Source organism: Emydura macquarii, unplaced genomic scaffold (genome assembly GCF_026122565.2).
Source record: "Emydura macquarii macquarii isolate MOO-44397 ecotype Brisbane River unplaced genomic scaffold, CSIRO-AGI_Emac_v2 contig_2205, whole genome shotgun sequence".
Lineage (NCBI taxonomy): Eukaryota > Metazoa > Chordata > Testudines > Chelidae > Emydura > Emydura macquarii.
The window spans coordinates 31756575-31772054 of record NW_027132342.1 but is presented as its reverse complement, the minus strand read 5'-3'; the positions used below and the strand labels follow the sequence as shown (position 1 = coordinate 31772054).

At 39.9% G+C, this 15480-nt stretch overlaps 1 long non-coding RNA gene across 1 annotated transcript in view; it reads right to left on the bottom strand.

Annotated features, from left to right (window-relative positions):
• Positions 1–1846: 1846 nt before the first annotated feature.
• The window catches only part of LOC137160542 (uncharacterized), a 168978-nt gene continuing 155344 nt past the window's right edge, over positions 1847–15480 (bottom strand). The window contains exon 3 of the long non-coding RNA XR_010921914.1: positions 1847–1941. This is a non-coding gene — a long non-coding RNA (uncharacterized lncRNA). The remainder of the gene's footprint in view (positions 1942–15480) is intronic.

Below are 15480 nucleotides of genomic sequence, written 5' to 3'. Positions count from 1 at the left end.
TTCTTGGCAGGGGTATCTTGTGCAACAAGACAATGGTATAAATTCAAAATGATGTCTGATTATACCACTAGATGGAGCTATCTGTTTGATATTAATCCACCTTGTTGGAAACCCAAAAAATTAATTTTTCACTTAAGCCAGGCCACTACCTGTTTATGTTTGAGATATCCAAGAACAAAAAGGAAATAAGTGGTGGTAGTGGTGAGAGAACTCAGGTAAAGATTTAAGCTACAGTGCAGCAATGTCCATATTGAAGGAGTGAACAGATATAGTGTGCATTTTTATACAATGAGAATTTTTTCCATTGATAACTCATTAAAACTATTTGGAATTTAAAGCCTGTGGAGACCTTCCTAGCCTACAAATAAAAAACAACAAATTAATGTCCTGCTGATTCACTAGCACCCTATGGACAGTGCTTCTTTTCCATCATTCCTCCACAGATTGCAGATATTTCAGAAAGGAATTTTGAGTGATAGCAAAGTGCTCCCTGAGCTCTGGGGACTTTTTGATATAGCTGATCCTTTGATCTCCACAGCGAGTGTAGTTCTTTACTGCAGCTATTGCTTGTGGGAATGCATATTATTACCTCCACCATGCAGGTAATCATAGGTACTTGGCTTTCAAAGGATGAAGTTATATGGAAAAACATCATCTGAAGTTTACTGCAGCTGGGGATAGGAAATGAACGTTAGTGGTCTGAATTTGTACTGACAGAGGTTACAAACAGTTGCTAATTCAAAAATAATTAAGTCATCAATTTTTGTGTTGAGATTTGAATCAAATCTTAGGGAATATGGAGCATTTGGAGGGAATGGATTTTAGGGAGTCTTATGGGGTCATGAAGGATTTTCTGTAGGACGCTTGGGCTTATTGCATGTTGTAGGGTACAAATAGACTAACTGGTTCAGGAACAATAAGAACCTTATGAAGTCAGATTAGTTTCTCACAGACTGAACCCATGTCATTTTTCAAATTTGGGTTAATTCACAAAAGACTTCCTCAACTTTCTTTCTGGGCCCGGTTGTGTTGGGTGTGCAAGAAGTCTCCCTCTTCCCCGAACAACACATCTTTGCATGGAGTTGCACTATAGCAGTCTTTGAGCCCAAGGAGTAGAAATGCTGCTCTTGGCTAGCACAGACAACGGCGCTAACCTTCCTAATGCAAGCTGGGAAGATGGGGAGATCCACCACCCTTTCTTCTACCTACCAGCTAGATCAGCATTTCTGGAAAATACTGTCACTCCACCCGTGACAGTGATTATTGCAGGGCTGTGCTTTTAACACATAGTCTTAGTGTTCTGTCTCCCAGCAAAGACATAGTTTCCACCTTGTCCTCCTACAACTTTCAAATAAGGCTCCTGTCATTCTCCCCCAACCTCTCAACAGGGCCCAGCTCCTAGTCTCACAATCACCAAACCTATTCCATAATGGCCCCTCTACCTTTGAAAAGGGTGTTAGGTAAACAGAAGGCTTTTTTTTTTTCCTGATGGGCACAGAAGTAACATTGAATTCCAGTTTCGTAAGTCCCAATGATAAACATCCCAGAATGTGCCAGATTTGAATTCAGCTGCAATTGGAACCTAGCACAGAGGTATCATAGCTACTGGGTCAGGTGTTGGGATTTTTAAATGTGTGGGAAAGAGATACATGGAAGAGAATGCTGGAGGAAAGACAACAGCTGGGGCCCATTTAGCTGCAGGGAATAAGAGGGCTTGAATTTTGCTGGGTGAGGAGTCTCTTTAAACCCTCTTAGTCCATCCTCACAGCACAACACCTATCTGAAGAACACAAATTTTAGCCAAAAATATTTACTAAATAAGAGGCTAATGATAGATTTGAATACTTGGCTTCCTTTTACTGAACATATACAGAAAACAAGCATTATGTCTGAGGCTGGGACAATGCCTCCTGTCATGCTCTTCTGATCTTCATGAACAATCTAAAAAGAAGAAACCAAATAATAAAAAAGAGTAATAAATGATTCCATTGCTGGTTAATGCACAATACCATATTTATATGCACTCTTCTTAAATTCCTAGAAAGGTATGGAGGCGGCATATAGCACAACATACAGAGACATCATCCTTTTTACTACCATACTCCAAGAGTGTTCTTACTAGTACTGCAAGTGCTTGTGACTTTTCATTCCCTGGGTTTCTGTATAAATAAAATGATGATAAAAATATTTGTGAAGAAAACACTGCACAGAATTCTATGACTATTGTTCTGAACACTCCAAGACTTGGTTGCAATAGAAGTCAACAAGTCACCACTGGAGTACTACACCCATTCACACACTATTGTGAAACATCAAGATATGCTTCTCTTCAGGCGTACACATGGACGATAACCAACCGAGATCTCAGGAGCACTCAACAGTACAAGGGCCAAGAACATATTACTGAATTCTGAAGCTCAGGGGGTAAGAAGGGTTTGAAAGACAGAAGAGTGAGATATAAAGGAGAAGAAGTGTCCACGTGCAATATGTGAACATTTTTTCGCAGCCTGACCAAAGTTGCAGAGGTAGAAGGAATACAGTGATATCCACTTATCTCTCTTGAGGGAAGTGGCAATGGTTCAATGATGGGTATGGGCACTGAATTTCTCTTAGGCCTTGTTTGCATGGGAAAGTCACAAAGTTTTGACTTAAATTGGTTCAGACCTTCGGGGGGACATTCTTATTTCAGTTTAGTTTAAACTGGTTTCTAAACTAAACCAAAATAAATCTGGTTTAAACTGAAATAAGAGTGTCCACACAGCCTTTTACACTAGTTTATCTAAATCCATTTAAATTCGCAACTTTAGTTAACCTGTGCAACTTTCTCCTGTAGACAAGGCCCTAATGACATCGCTAGCTAGAAGAGCAGAAATTCAATGAGAGTTCATGGGAAGGTACGTGATTTCAGCCAGCACCTGTTTTTTTTCTGGCAGGCAGCCATGTATGTGAAGATTCCGGCAACCAGAAATACCTAGCACAGTGCGTGCATTGGCAATAATCAATGAAACTACACATGGTAATAAATGTCTATAAGATCAGGTCCCAAATGTGCATTTCTGTTCAGATAATGGACTTCTATAACCATGTACACTGTTGGCTTTCATATTTATTTGCTGGTATTTTCACAACTTAATTTGCTCAATTTACCGGTTTTGATTTTATGAACAAACTACATGCTCATCTGGAACTGGAAAGTCAAGTTCCATTCTTTCCAAACTGTATGTCACCAGCTACAAAGCTTCTGTTGGCCAAGTTTATTTATTTCCAGTAGTGCCCACATGTGCCCAATAGTACAGTACACACACAAGGGACTGTCATCATATGTACCTCTGCAATCCAATTATCTTAATACAGAGTTCTTCCTTGTTTCTGGATCTTAGTACATAATTAAGTAAGTGATGCATGATTTGGAACAAAATTCAGTTCACTCTCTCAGGGCTATGTTGGCTCTACAGAGTTAACAGCAGAAAGAACACAATCAAAATTTACCATGTCATTAAATTTAACAGATCTCAATTGGAACACACAAGAGAACAAAGTCTGTGGATTGATTTGTTTTCTGGTTTGTTTCTTTTTTACATAATCAATTCTCAGAGTAGAATTGCACTTAAGTATGGAGTCAGTCCCTTTCAAATAAATAAATAAAAACCTTGACTGAGGGCAGAAATATTTCTGAGTAGGATCATTCCATTAAGACTTCTAGTTGGCAAAGATTCAAGAAATTTCCCTCTTTGCTTCAGTGCTGGCAGTGATAATAATTTTGGTGGGTATTTTCTAGCAACTCCTGGAGAGCGGCCATTATAGGTTACAAGAAGAAAAGAGAGAGAGAGGTTTTTATTACTGCACTTAAATGGATACAAATGAAAATAATTTTCTATTTTGCAAATACATTGAACTCTCCAGCGATCACAGAATAGCTTTCTGTGGAATAAAACGTTTATGAAAGTGGAGGGAGAGGAGCTGTTTAATTGCTTTTATATTAATGTAACTTAACAAGCTTTGAACACAGGAAGTAGGTTAATAGGATAAATGCTTAGTTTTAGGTGATTAACATACTATATGCAGTGCAGACTTTCCTTTGTTGAGTAAGAAAAATGAAATTAGAAGGTTTGGCTCAAAATGAGTTTCTTGTCATGGAAATGGCTTTTCATAAACTTATGCAAGTAGTAAATGGCTATTGAAATATCCAGTGGTTCAGTGGAGGTTTCCTTTATATTTCAGGGAATATTCACCAAATTCTCCCTGGTGCAATTCTCATTGACTTCATTACATTAGGTTAACACTCGAGATTAAATTAGCCTCAGATGTCATCACTTAGGCCCAGATCCTCAAAGGCATTTAGGTGCCTAACTCCCATTGAATTTAGTGAGAGTTAGGTGCCTAAATATTCTTGGGGTACCTTTGTATACATCTCTGGGCCTTAAGTATTATAGTGATTGGCACCATATAAAGTCTTAAAATAGATTAAAGCCTGAAATCTAAAGTATTAGCAAGAGTTTCCTGGTTACTTAGCAGGGAAAAATCCAGACATGCTGTGAGTGGGCACAACTCCCAAGGAAGTCTGAGCCAAGTTCTCTTGCAGTTCTATAACTTGGCATGTGTTACATGCTAAGGGCTAAAATCTGCTTTCTGTGATACTAGTGTGAATCTGAGGTAGTACCACTGATTTAATGAAATCACTTGAGAACCAAGAAGAGATTCTGGCCCTTTGTGCAAGTAGATGAGAAAATAGGTGTAAATGGTAAAGTAGTGACACTTGCACCAGTCTGGTTTTCAGCTGACACACAAATGTTTGTAACTTGCATCCTGAGGGTGAGAAAGGGCGCTGTGGCAGGAAAATTACTAACAGGAGCCTTTAAAATAAGCAAGGTCTCCATTTTATCTTACACTTTTCTGTTAGTTACATTTCCTTCAATGTCTCTCCCCCATTTCTGCACCTATGGCACGTAAATTAGATTCATTCTTCTTCATTTTAAAATAGCCCAGCATTGCTGTTGCTGCCAAGAGAGGCTAAACCTTCTGGATCATACCAATCATTTCCTCCTATATTGTATCTTATCTTGTATATTAAAAACCAACTCAGTGTGACAGAATCCACAATAATGTTCTGAAGACTGACTTTCAGCCCTGTTTTCTTTTTTCTCATGATCTATGGGTTTAAATAAAGCAGGATTCCCTTTTTCTTTATCCATTAATTTCCTAAAACTCAATCCATATTCCTTCTTCATATCATACTGTTTGCTTCTAGATAGTCTGCAACAACCTCAGCTGCTACTGCTAGACAACTTATTGTTTCAAGTCTATTCTCCAAGCCCTTTTCCCTTACATTATTGGATAACTTTCAGTTCATGCAAAAGAATAGTACTTAATACACCCCCAAATAATTCTTCCTCACCTCTTCAAGCAGTGCATTGTAATTTTATCCTTAGGGTCATCTTTCTGCCTGTTTGCAGTTCTATAGATCTACTGAAAGAACCAAAGCTATATAGAATCTTCAGAAGTCCTAAGGTCTGGCACTCTGCAAACTTGGGCTAAATGAAGTCTCTATTCTGTGCTTCGAATTCTTCCACACGAGGAGGATTTTAAAAAAGCTGTACAAACATCAAATGAACAGCACTGTCTTTAGTTCTAGTCCTTCCACATTTCAGGATGTGGTTTAGAATTCACTGACAGAACCAATTTTACAAATGAAAAATGTTTTGTTAATTAATGAACACTTTCTTCTCATTAATCTTTTATCATGTCCCATAAACCAGATGTCCTGACCTAGGTTTACAGTGCCTCACTGTTTTTTTTTTAGTCCAGTTTGACATGTGTCATACTGAAATATTTATGAAGGTTATACACATAAGATGTACTACAAGTATACACAAATCCAGTTTTAATTACCATCTGTTTAATTCATAAATCCTAACAAAATACAAAAATCTGATTTTGAAAAACCTTATAATTTTGAAAGCTTAGGGGTAAAAAACAAATCAAGGTTAACTATTAGAGAACAGTATAAAGAAACCAAATGAAACAAGAGAAAAATCAGAGCAATCGATATCTTAGACTTCAGTCCTGCAAAGAATGATACACATGTTTAACTTGATGGAATGAAGGTAATACCATTGTGGCAAAGAAACTACTCACAGTCTTTGCAGGCTTAAGATCTAGAAGAATATTATTTCATTCTTTCTTTCACTATGATTTATCTCAACTTTCTCTCTCTACTGAACAAGATATTTTCCCAGAAAATAATAACTATTTTCTTATTTTTTACTTTCAATGTTTATTTGATAGAGCGCTTATTATGAATTTAAGATAAATACAAATATTTGATTTTTCCAACTTTTATTATAGTTAGTACCCACATCAATACAAAACAATCACAGACGTTAGTATTCTGTGATTTTTCTCAGGAAATCTTTAGGTCACAATTGAGCTAAAACATGCAGTTAATTCAGAAATAAGATAGTCTTTCTCGAGCAAGAATCTTTGTATTAGCATGGAAGATATTATTCGTGAGTACCCTGAATGCATAAATAGAGCATGGGAATGGCAGACAAGTATGGATTTTTAGAAGCTGATTGTAGTGTGTATGTAGCAGTCTATTTTCATGGGTCTTATGATATAAGCTATCTAGTTAGACAAAATGTTTTCACTCCCTCTTTAAATAAATGACACAAGTCTTAGATCTAACAATTAATTTATTTAACTGAATGTCATCTTCACAGTAGATATTTGTTCTAGTTATCTCTTGGGGAGAGTCAAAAGACAACAAATACACCACTAACACACTATATTTTGACAGTTAACCCACCCAAATGTTGAATTAGCAATGGCCCCCTCCCCTGACTACAATGGAAAATATTTGCAACTCTCCTTTGAGAGTCTTGTTGCCAAATATTTCTGTCAGAGTGGTAGTGTGCCCATTCTCAAGCTAGTCAGACAATCTTACTACGGCACAAGTTACTTTATTGTTGGCATTTACTTGTGATGAAAGATTAAATGGTGGAGGAAAGGAAGAGAAGCAGATTGTATTACAACATAAGAAACACATGAAGACAATCTGTTCAACTGCATGTAACAGAAGAGTGCTGCCTGTTAGCTAGGTTTGTATAGAGACAGACAAATTCATCGAGGAATGAGCTGAACAAAAAAGAAGCATTACTGAAATTGCTCAAATACAAATTCTGTGCTCATTCCAAGTCTGCAATCGCATCCACTGCTATAATGGTATACTATCATTATTGATAGGTGAATTCACATATTTATGCTGGCTCTTGATAAAGTCAATATATATGTTTTGGATAAGATATAAAACCAAAAACCTGACCTCCTGTGGTCTATGAAGTTTTCAGGTCAGCAGGGTTAAGTTTGTTGTTTACGTAGTTACTCCAGTAAAATTGCAAGTGGGTAATTACATTCTGCCCACTTGTTGAGAAGTGGTGAAATGATCCCTACATAGGATGTATTCATATCATTAACATCCTTATTCAGTCTCTGGCTTTGGAGTGGCGCCTCCAAATCACCATCTCAATCAATCCTCTTTTTCATCATTGACAACAATACTCCAGCTTTCTTTTCTTTCTGACCCCTCTCTCTGGCTTCCTACTATTATGATTTAAGAATTGTATTGCTGGAGTTTCTGGAGACCTCAATCAAGTCAGGCCCCATTGTGGTAGGCACTGTGCACATGTATAGTAAATGACAATTTAGGTCACTTTAACATTTCTCATTTCCCACCCACTGACTTCAGTCATGAGGCCAGAATCGCTGCTCTGTCTAAGTTATGGTGGCACATGATTGGTTGGCAGGTGTGGGAAGAGAAGAAGAGTAAAGATGGCTTTAAACAACCTTTATGCTCCTGCATTCTAAGAGCCTAGTTTCTTCCCTTTAGATATGTATTGGGCCAAATTCTATTCTCACTTACACCAGTTTTTTCAGTTATTAACGTAATTGGGGTTTCTCCTCATTTACATTGCAGCAAAATCAGGTCCATTTGTTTACCACTTTTGAGATATATAATGATGTGAAGCTGTCTGGCAGATTAAACCTAGAGTGAGAGCTTTCTAAATTATTCCTTGCTGTGCAGTTTATCATCTATGAATACTTCCATCCCAAGCTGGGAAATAATGATATAAACCCTCCTTATAATCATATCTATTGTTTTCTTTGTATCACTATTTCCCAAAAGAAAATAGATTATAGATTGCTGCTGTTACATTTTAATTGAAAACTGCCAATGTGAGCTGTTGAAACCCAGACTTGCCTGTGTTTATCTATCATGGCACTCACTTGTTATTCTGCTCTAGTGTAACAGGTTCATATTAGGCTGCTGAAAACACGTCACGATTTATGAACTTGTTGGTTTAAACAGATGTTTGAAAACAAAGATGCTTATTAGCAGTGACCCTATCTGGCTGAGATACCAAATTACTGGCTAAGGAATCATTCTTCAAGTTTAATTAAAAAAAAGTGAATTAAAAAAAAGTGAAGGAAAAGAATATAGGTTCTTTTTTTGGGGGAAATGCTATTTTGAGTAATCAGAGCAGATAGAGGAAGAAATGACACCAAGATTAAAATATTGTACACACAAGAAGCTGCTGAGCAGAAACAGAACTTTATCATAAGAGAGAGAAGGCCAGAGGCTGTATGACAGGGGCTAAGCTAAAATAAATGTTATTTAATGTAGCCCTTCTGCCAATCGGAGTTGGCAGCAAGAAGAACCGGGTTCAATATCTAGGGGTCCTTTCAGCAATACAACACAAAACCAGTTCAAGCCTCCACCCAGTAACCTGGGACAATTACACACCACCCCTTAGGCATCTTTAGAGGCCATACTTCCCCTCTCGCAAGCACAGAGACTTGTACACAGAGAGTGTAAAAGAGACTTTTAATAAAAGTGGAAAAGTAACCCAGCCTTAACTTGGGAAAATGCCACAAGCAGGATTCACACACATAAAACCATGAACAAAACACCCACTCCAGAGTACTTGGGGCAGTTTCTTTTTGCCTCAGGTTCTTAAGTCCAGCAACAAGAAGTTCCTTTAAAGTGAAGCTCCCTTCACAGCACCACGCTCATAGGTGTTGTCCTTAGTCAGGGCAGACCCAGAGTCTAGAGGTGCAGACGGTGGGAAGAAGAAGGCACCTTTCTTGCTCCGCTATCCAGCTACTACATGCTGGCCACCCTCCCTGTCACTCTGTCAGCCGCTTTGCCAGCCACTTGTTGCTCCACGGGCTGCCCTTCTGGCCACCCCTCACCAGTCTCTCTGCTGCACACCATCACATTTTGCTAGCACCTGCTTCTCCACTAGGACTGCTGCGTGGTCAGTCTCTTGAGGTTCTACCCAGTTCTCTGATTCTCAGCTCTCAGTGATTTCAGCTCTTAGTGGGTGAACCTCAGCACTGAAGATGGGCAGGAGCATTTTTCCATAGTAGATGAGTTCAGCTCTTGTGAGCACTTAACAAAAGATCCTAATGGAATCTTAACTAGTTCTATCTTTGAACAGTGTGAGGGGGAGGTTAAACTGTATCTCTCAGGCAGCACCCACACTTCCAGGCAGAAGTACCTGTCCCCACCCCTTATCCACCATCACAGGGCTCTGGCATCCGAGCCCCTTGCTTAGCCATTTCGGTTCAGATGGCAGTGACCCTTCAATCAGAACAGGCTAAGCACAGTTCTGCTGCTATTTGCATATACAATAAGGAGAACAACATTTTGTTACCCCTGCATTTAACACTGGAGTGATTTGTAACCCAATACCAGCCAAAGGGATCATTTGGGCAAAGCAGTCCCATCATGCTGAACGCCTAAGCGGGATTGAGGTGCTCATGCAAATACAGTCTGGCCCTGATGCCTCTTCTCCTCCCCCCAGCCAGCTCGGCAGGACATTCAGACCCAGCTTACATCAAGTTAGTCTGAATGGATGCATTGATATGGATTTGGAAAACTGGAATAAAAGAGAGGCTATTATTTTATAGACATCAAGATGGGAAACTAGACTATGAAAGCAGAGGAGTAGGGTCTTGATTCATAAAGGGACTTGTGCTTAAAGTCCATAGAAGTCAGATATGTAGATGAAGATGAAAAATATGACAGAACTCACCTATGCAACTTCATCTCTGCTGTTAATATGAAGAGTCAATTCTTAGTGACAGATTCTCAACTGGTGTAAAGTAGATTTCTATGAAGCTACACCAGTGTACACCAGCTGAATATCTGGCTCTGGATTTTTTTTCATTCACTTGCACAAAATTCTACTGAACAAAGATAGTCTGAGTCTAATCATAGGCCCCTGGGTCAATCGATCAGATTACTTAATACGAATAGATTTTTCAGTAGAGTCATTTATAAATAAATTAAATTTTAGAAATTATCTGATTTGTACAATCCAAGGAAATCCACACAAAATGTTTGCCTCAACTGTATGAACATCATAACTGCTTTGTCATATTAAGGTCTTAAGTCAAAGCCAATAGTCCAATGTTGCCCTCAGATGAAATGGTATTGTGTGAATGCAATCAGGTAAGGTTTGAGGGGGGCCTTGGGCTTTCTTTCACATCTCTGAAAATCTACCTGAAATGGCATGACCTTCAACCTGGTAAGTATCTAGAAGGAATTTGTGTGTGACCACATATTCAGAGTGTACAGGTTATATTTATTGTTTCCATTAGGCAGCATTTCCCTCCACAGGAAATGAAACCAACTGCGCCCTCCTTCATGTGTTGTAGAAGGCCTACCCAAAATGAGAGATCACTAGAGTAGTGTAGAAATTTGTAATTTGATTCTTCCTCCCCTTTCCCGCATGTTTTGATGGACGGTGAAACAGTTAACAACATTGACATTTAAAGTATTGTAATTGGCAGCTAAATTAGCACCCATTGAAATGAGTGGGGCAGGTCACACCTCAGAGCTTTTGCTTCAGGCTCTTTGCAAATTTAGGTTAATGTCTCTGCCCGGGTTACAGTGGCTTCATGTTTTGAAGTCTCTCTTTGTGGCCATAACAGCTAGAGATTTACTGCTTTTTAAAAGTTGAGATTCTGGAGAGCAACTGAGAAGTCTGTCCTTTTTCCCTTCCCCCTGCAGGGAGCTCACCCCACATTTCGGGAAATGTTCAAAACCACCATTCCCAGCAGCAACCAAACAGGTGGTAAGGAATCAGTTGAAGACTTAGCCCTGGTCTACACTGCTTACTTATATAATTATAACTACGTTGCTCTGGGGTGAGGAAAATCTACAGCCCTGAGCAATGTAGTTATACTGACCTAACCCCTGGAATCGTCAGTGCTATGTCGATGGGAGGGCTTCTTTCATCGACATAGCTACCGCCTCTCAGGAAGGTAGAATATCTATGCCAATGGGAGAAGCTCTCCCACTGCCACAGGTAGCAACACCACCAAGTGCCACAGCTGTGCCACTGCAGCACTGTAAGTGTAGACAAGCCCTTAGTGTAGGTGCTTCAAAGCAAGGCAGTGAAGTTGGCTATACCGTGTGCTTCTCTCATTCCTTGTGGATATGATGAATGGTTTGCTTTCTCTTCTGAGAGATTAAATTCCCTGCAATAATTGTTGCTTTTCAACTGAAGTTGTACATGCACATAACATTATTCTCCTGCCCTGTTTATTATAATATTAATATCTTGTATGGATTGGAGACAGAATGAGATGCCCACTCCCTAGCAGCTGTGAAGCCTACATACAATATTTTGTAATAAAAGTAAAAAATCCTCCCTTGTCTGCTTGCTCTAGCAAGGCACTCACATAATGCTGTCTATGGAGAAATAATACAACATTAAATTGGAAAGTTCCTCCTCTCACTCCTCCCTCTTTCTGGAAGACACAGATTGATGAATAGCTCAAAGTTTCACTACACAAATGGATGTTTCAATAATAGATACTTTTGCTTTACTGTAAGGGAGGGGGGAGGAGACACAATCACTAGGATCCTTTATAGCAACGCAGAGTTCATTCATTGAGTCACTCTGGGCTTAGGTACTAAAACTTTGAGTCAATGTAATTATTGCTGCATCATACTGACAAGTGGGGCTAATTAGCTCTGATTAGGATATAAAGGGGGTGGGAGTGTCTCCTTAAGCCTGATAGAAGTTTAAGGCAGGAGGAAACAGTGGTAGTAAAACAGCCTAGAAAGAGCAACTTAAACGGACATGTTGTGATTATTTCTGAACTCTCTGAATAAAGCTGATTTCCAGAGAGGGGTTTGGACATTAACTGCTGGGGGTAAATTAATACTACAATGTGGAGTGTGTTTCCCAACTCGGGTAGACAGTCATAGGCTAGCTCTGCTCAAGCTAGTATGTTAACAATAGTGGTGTAACTGGGGGAGGGGCAGTTTTGTGTAGTCACATGAGTAAAAACTTCCTGGACCCCCAGGTAAATGCTCAAGCTCCCACGTCTGTAACCCTCACTTATGCTGCTATTTTTAGTGCCCTATATTGAACAGATCTAGCATGTGTCTGTCTCTGTCCAAGCTGAGACGCACGGTCCCAGCTGCAGTGTAGATATACCCAGGATCTCTGTGCTCCGTTGAGGATTGGGTTGGGACCCAGCCAATTTGCACTCACATGCATCTCTCAGACAGCAAACAGCTGACCAGCCCCCACAGTTTTGCTATACTGGGTGTAAGGGACCCACAGCTGCACCCAGGTTCTGCTCTTTGCCCTCAGCTGACTCAGCTAATGAGCATAGCCTGCTTATTGGCTGAAGACTCCAGCTGGCATAGTCTTAAAGCCTGCAGCAGGCCTGGATCCCTGGTAATTTCACCCTGTAGCTGTGATTCTGGTGTGTGCGTTTCTTGCTTGTAGTCTTTACTGGGGATCCCCACTCCTGGTTTCCTGACACCTGCTCCAGCTGATACTCTGGCTCTGACCCTTAGCCCCTGGTTTCTAGTTATCAGCCTCAGCTCACTCCCCCGGTTTGATATTTGTATTCTAAACACAGCTCTGAGCCTTGGCCCCTGGCTCTGAGATCCAACTCACTTCCTGGGCTTATTTGACTTCTGGCTTGGCCACTAGACTGGCTGCCTCTGTTCTAAATATTAAGCTAGCCTCCCTTCATGATCATTAGGTAAGACCACCCCAGCCCAGTCTTTATACTGGACAGGATTCATTGGAGCTATAAAGCACTCTAAAGCACTGGATAAAAAAAGTATTTTCCTTTTTAAAAAATAGAGCACCTTAAAAAGATACAATTATTAGATGTGCTTTTATCATCATCTGAAAAGAGAGATTTTAGTTTTGAGAGAATTATATTTCTGGCAGAGTTCAACAAAACAATCTGTATTCCTTTTATCTTTTTCCTTTATTTTTTAAATGAATCCTTAGACTGAAATGGTGTATTGCTTTGTGCAGTTAAGGTCACAAAACTGGCCACCTGACAACATTAGAGAAAAACCTACCATGGGAGAAGCACCTTTCCCCTCTAATTTTACAAGCAGTAAAAGAAAATATAAACCCAGCAGGAGCTATGCTATCATTTTTTATCTTTTTTCCTTTTCTAATTATCATTTCAACTGAAATGAGAAAAAGTGGAACAGCGCACAAGTTCAAAGACCAGACTGACTTGACAGGGAAACGGTATGACAACCTGGTGCTGCACTTTCCATGGCTGAGTGCGCAAATGAGGTTTTGTTTGGCTATGGATATGTCTACACTAATGGAAACACAGGGTCTGTGGGACTTGAAGCCACATGCCCAGTGTTTATAAGCCTGGGTGTGAGCATTCATACTGAATATCGACCCTAGGTTTAGAATTTCTGGACTTAGGTTTCACCTATACTGCCCTATGCAGACCAGAGCCATAGCAGCCTATCCCAGGCTTCCTAGTGCCCTCCCCAGCTGTAGCCTCTCTAGCCATTTGTTCATGGTGCACTGTGGGAAAACAAGACTGTCCATCCTGTAACATTTAACAGGAAGTTGTTGCCTGCCCAAACTTCCCGCCAAGCCATGTTTTAATAATGAGAGGATAGGAAATATATTTTGTGAAAATGCATAAAATAGTACGTTTTAAAAGATGTTTTACATAGGTAAGAAAAAAAAATAGTCTAAAATTAAAGATTTCTCATTCATGTACCCCACCTGTTAAAATGCATGCGTTTCCACTATGTGTTGTGGATTTCCACAAAGTTCTCTGATTTCAATGGAAGTTAGGAGCTTTGTGGATCTGAGTCTCTCTTTCTAGTTTGTATAAATCTTTCCTGTTACTCCATAATTTTGAAATAAGGACTTAACTGGAAAGATATACTGTGTCAAATACAAATTACAACATCTGTGTGTTTGCTAGGACAGATTCCTAAATTATGCTGATCCTAGATTTTGTATCTGTACTAGTTTTTGATTATGGATTAAAAGACTTATAGTGATAGAGTAAAAACAAATTTTTCCACCAATTTTAGATTTCTGGGGGTGTACATTTGGAATTTATGCTCCTTAGAATCAATATGTAATTGTCAAATGTGAAATACTTGCATTTCAATGGAAATTACTGCCATATGTCAAAATTCGAGGGCAGCTGGCTGAGGCAGGAGTAGATGCAGGTGTGACAGGATTTGGGAATGCAATCCAGACCAGTGAGACTGAATCACCACTTGCCCTGCAACCCTGGCTGCCTCACAATGCTTTGTGAGTGCCCTAGGTGGGGAACTACAGCGACAACCAGCCTACCAGTATGCAGGTCACATCCTGAGTGTGTGTGTGTGTGTGTGCTTTACAGCTCTGACCCAATCAGCCAGTCTACAGTCCCACTCTGGCTACCACCAGCTTGGGTTACTGCTTGGAGGGTGAGCCCAACACACTCCCAGTCCTGAATTTTCCTTGGACAGAGCATCTGCTACCATATTGTTTTTCCCCTTTAGACAGAAGAAACCGGTCTTGTCCCCTTTGTCTGCTTAAAGTCCCCAGGGCATATCAGACAGTGCACATAATTTCACCTACAGAGTTGTTACATTTCACAGTGACATTAGTGACTAGTGTGTTCTTAGATTTCAATACATTACATGCCACCTTTTAAATAAATATCATGGCAGCACAATGTGAGATGTAATGAGTACAACAGACCTGAAAAGAGTCGCTGACACAGAGCAGCGAACCACAAATGGCCCTCTGTGTCATAACAGGCTGGAGCAGGAAAAAGACAGACTACAGCAGAAGCAAGAACAAGCGGGAGCAAAAAGACACACAAGCTGTAAGAACTGCTAAGCAATGGGTATGCTCCCATCCATATGGAGACATTGATCAAAGTGGAAATATAGCTTCCCTTAGGAGTCTATATACCTGCCTTGGGATCACCTGGGTCGGTCTTTAGCTATAGATTGGCTGCACCCTGGTTAAATGCTGTGGGGCCCATCACAAGCTCTATAGACAATTACCTGGGATAGCTCATCACATTTGCTGGTTCTGGGATGACTCACCAGGCTTAACAAAGCTTATGCTGAGAGGTAATTCAGGGATGACTATGCAGAAAATGTACATATAATTT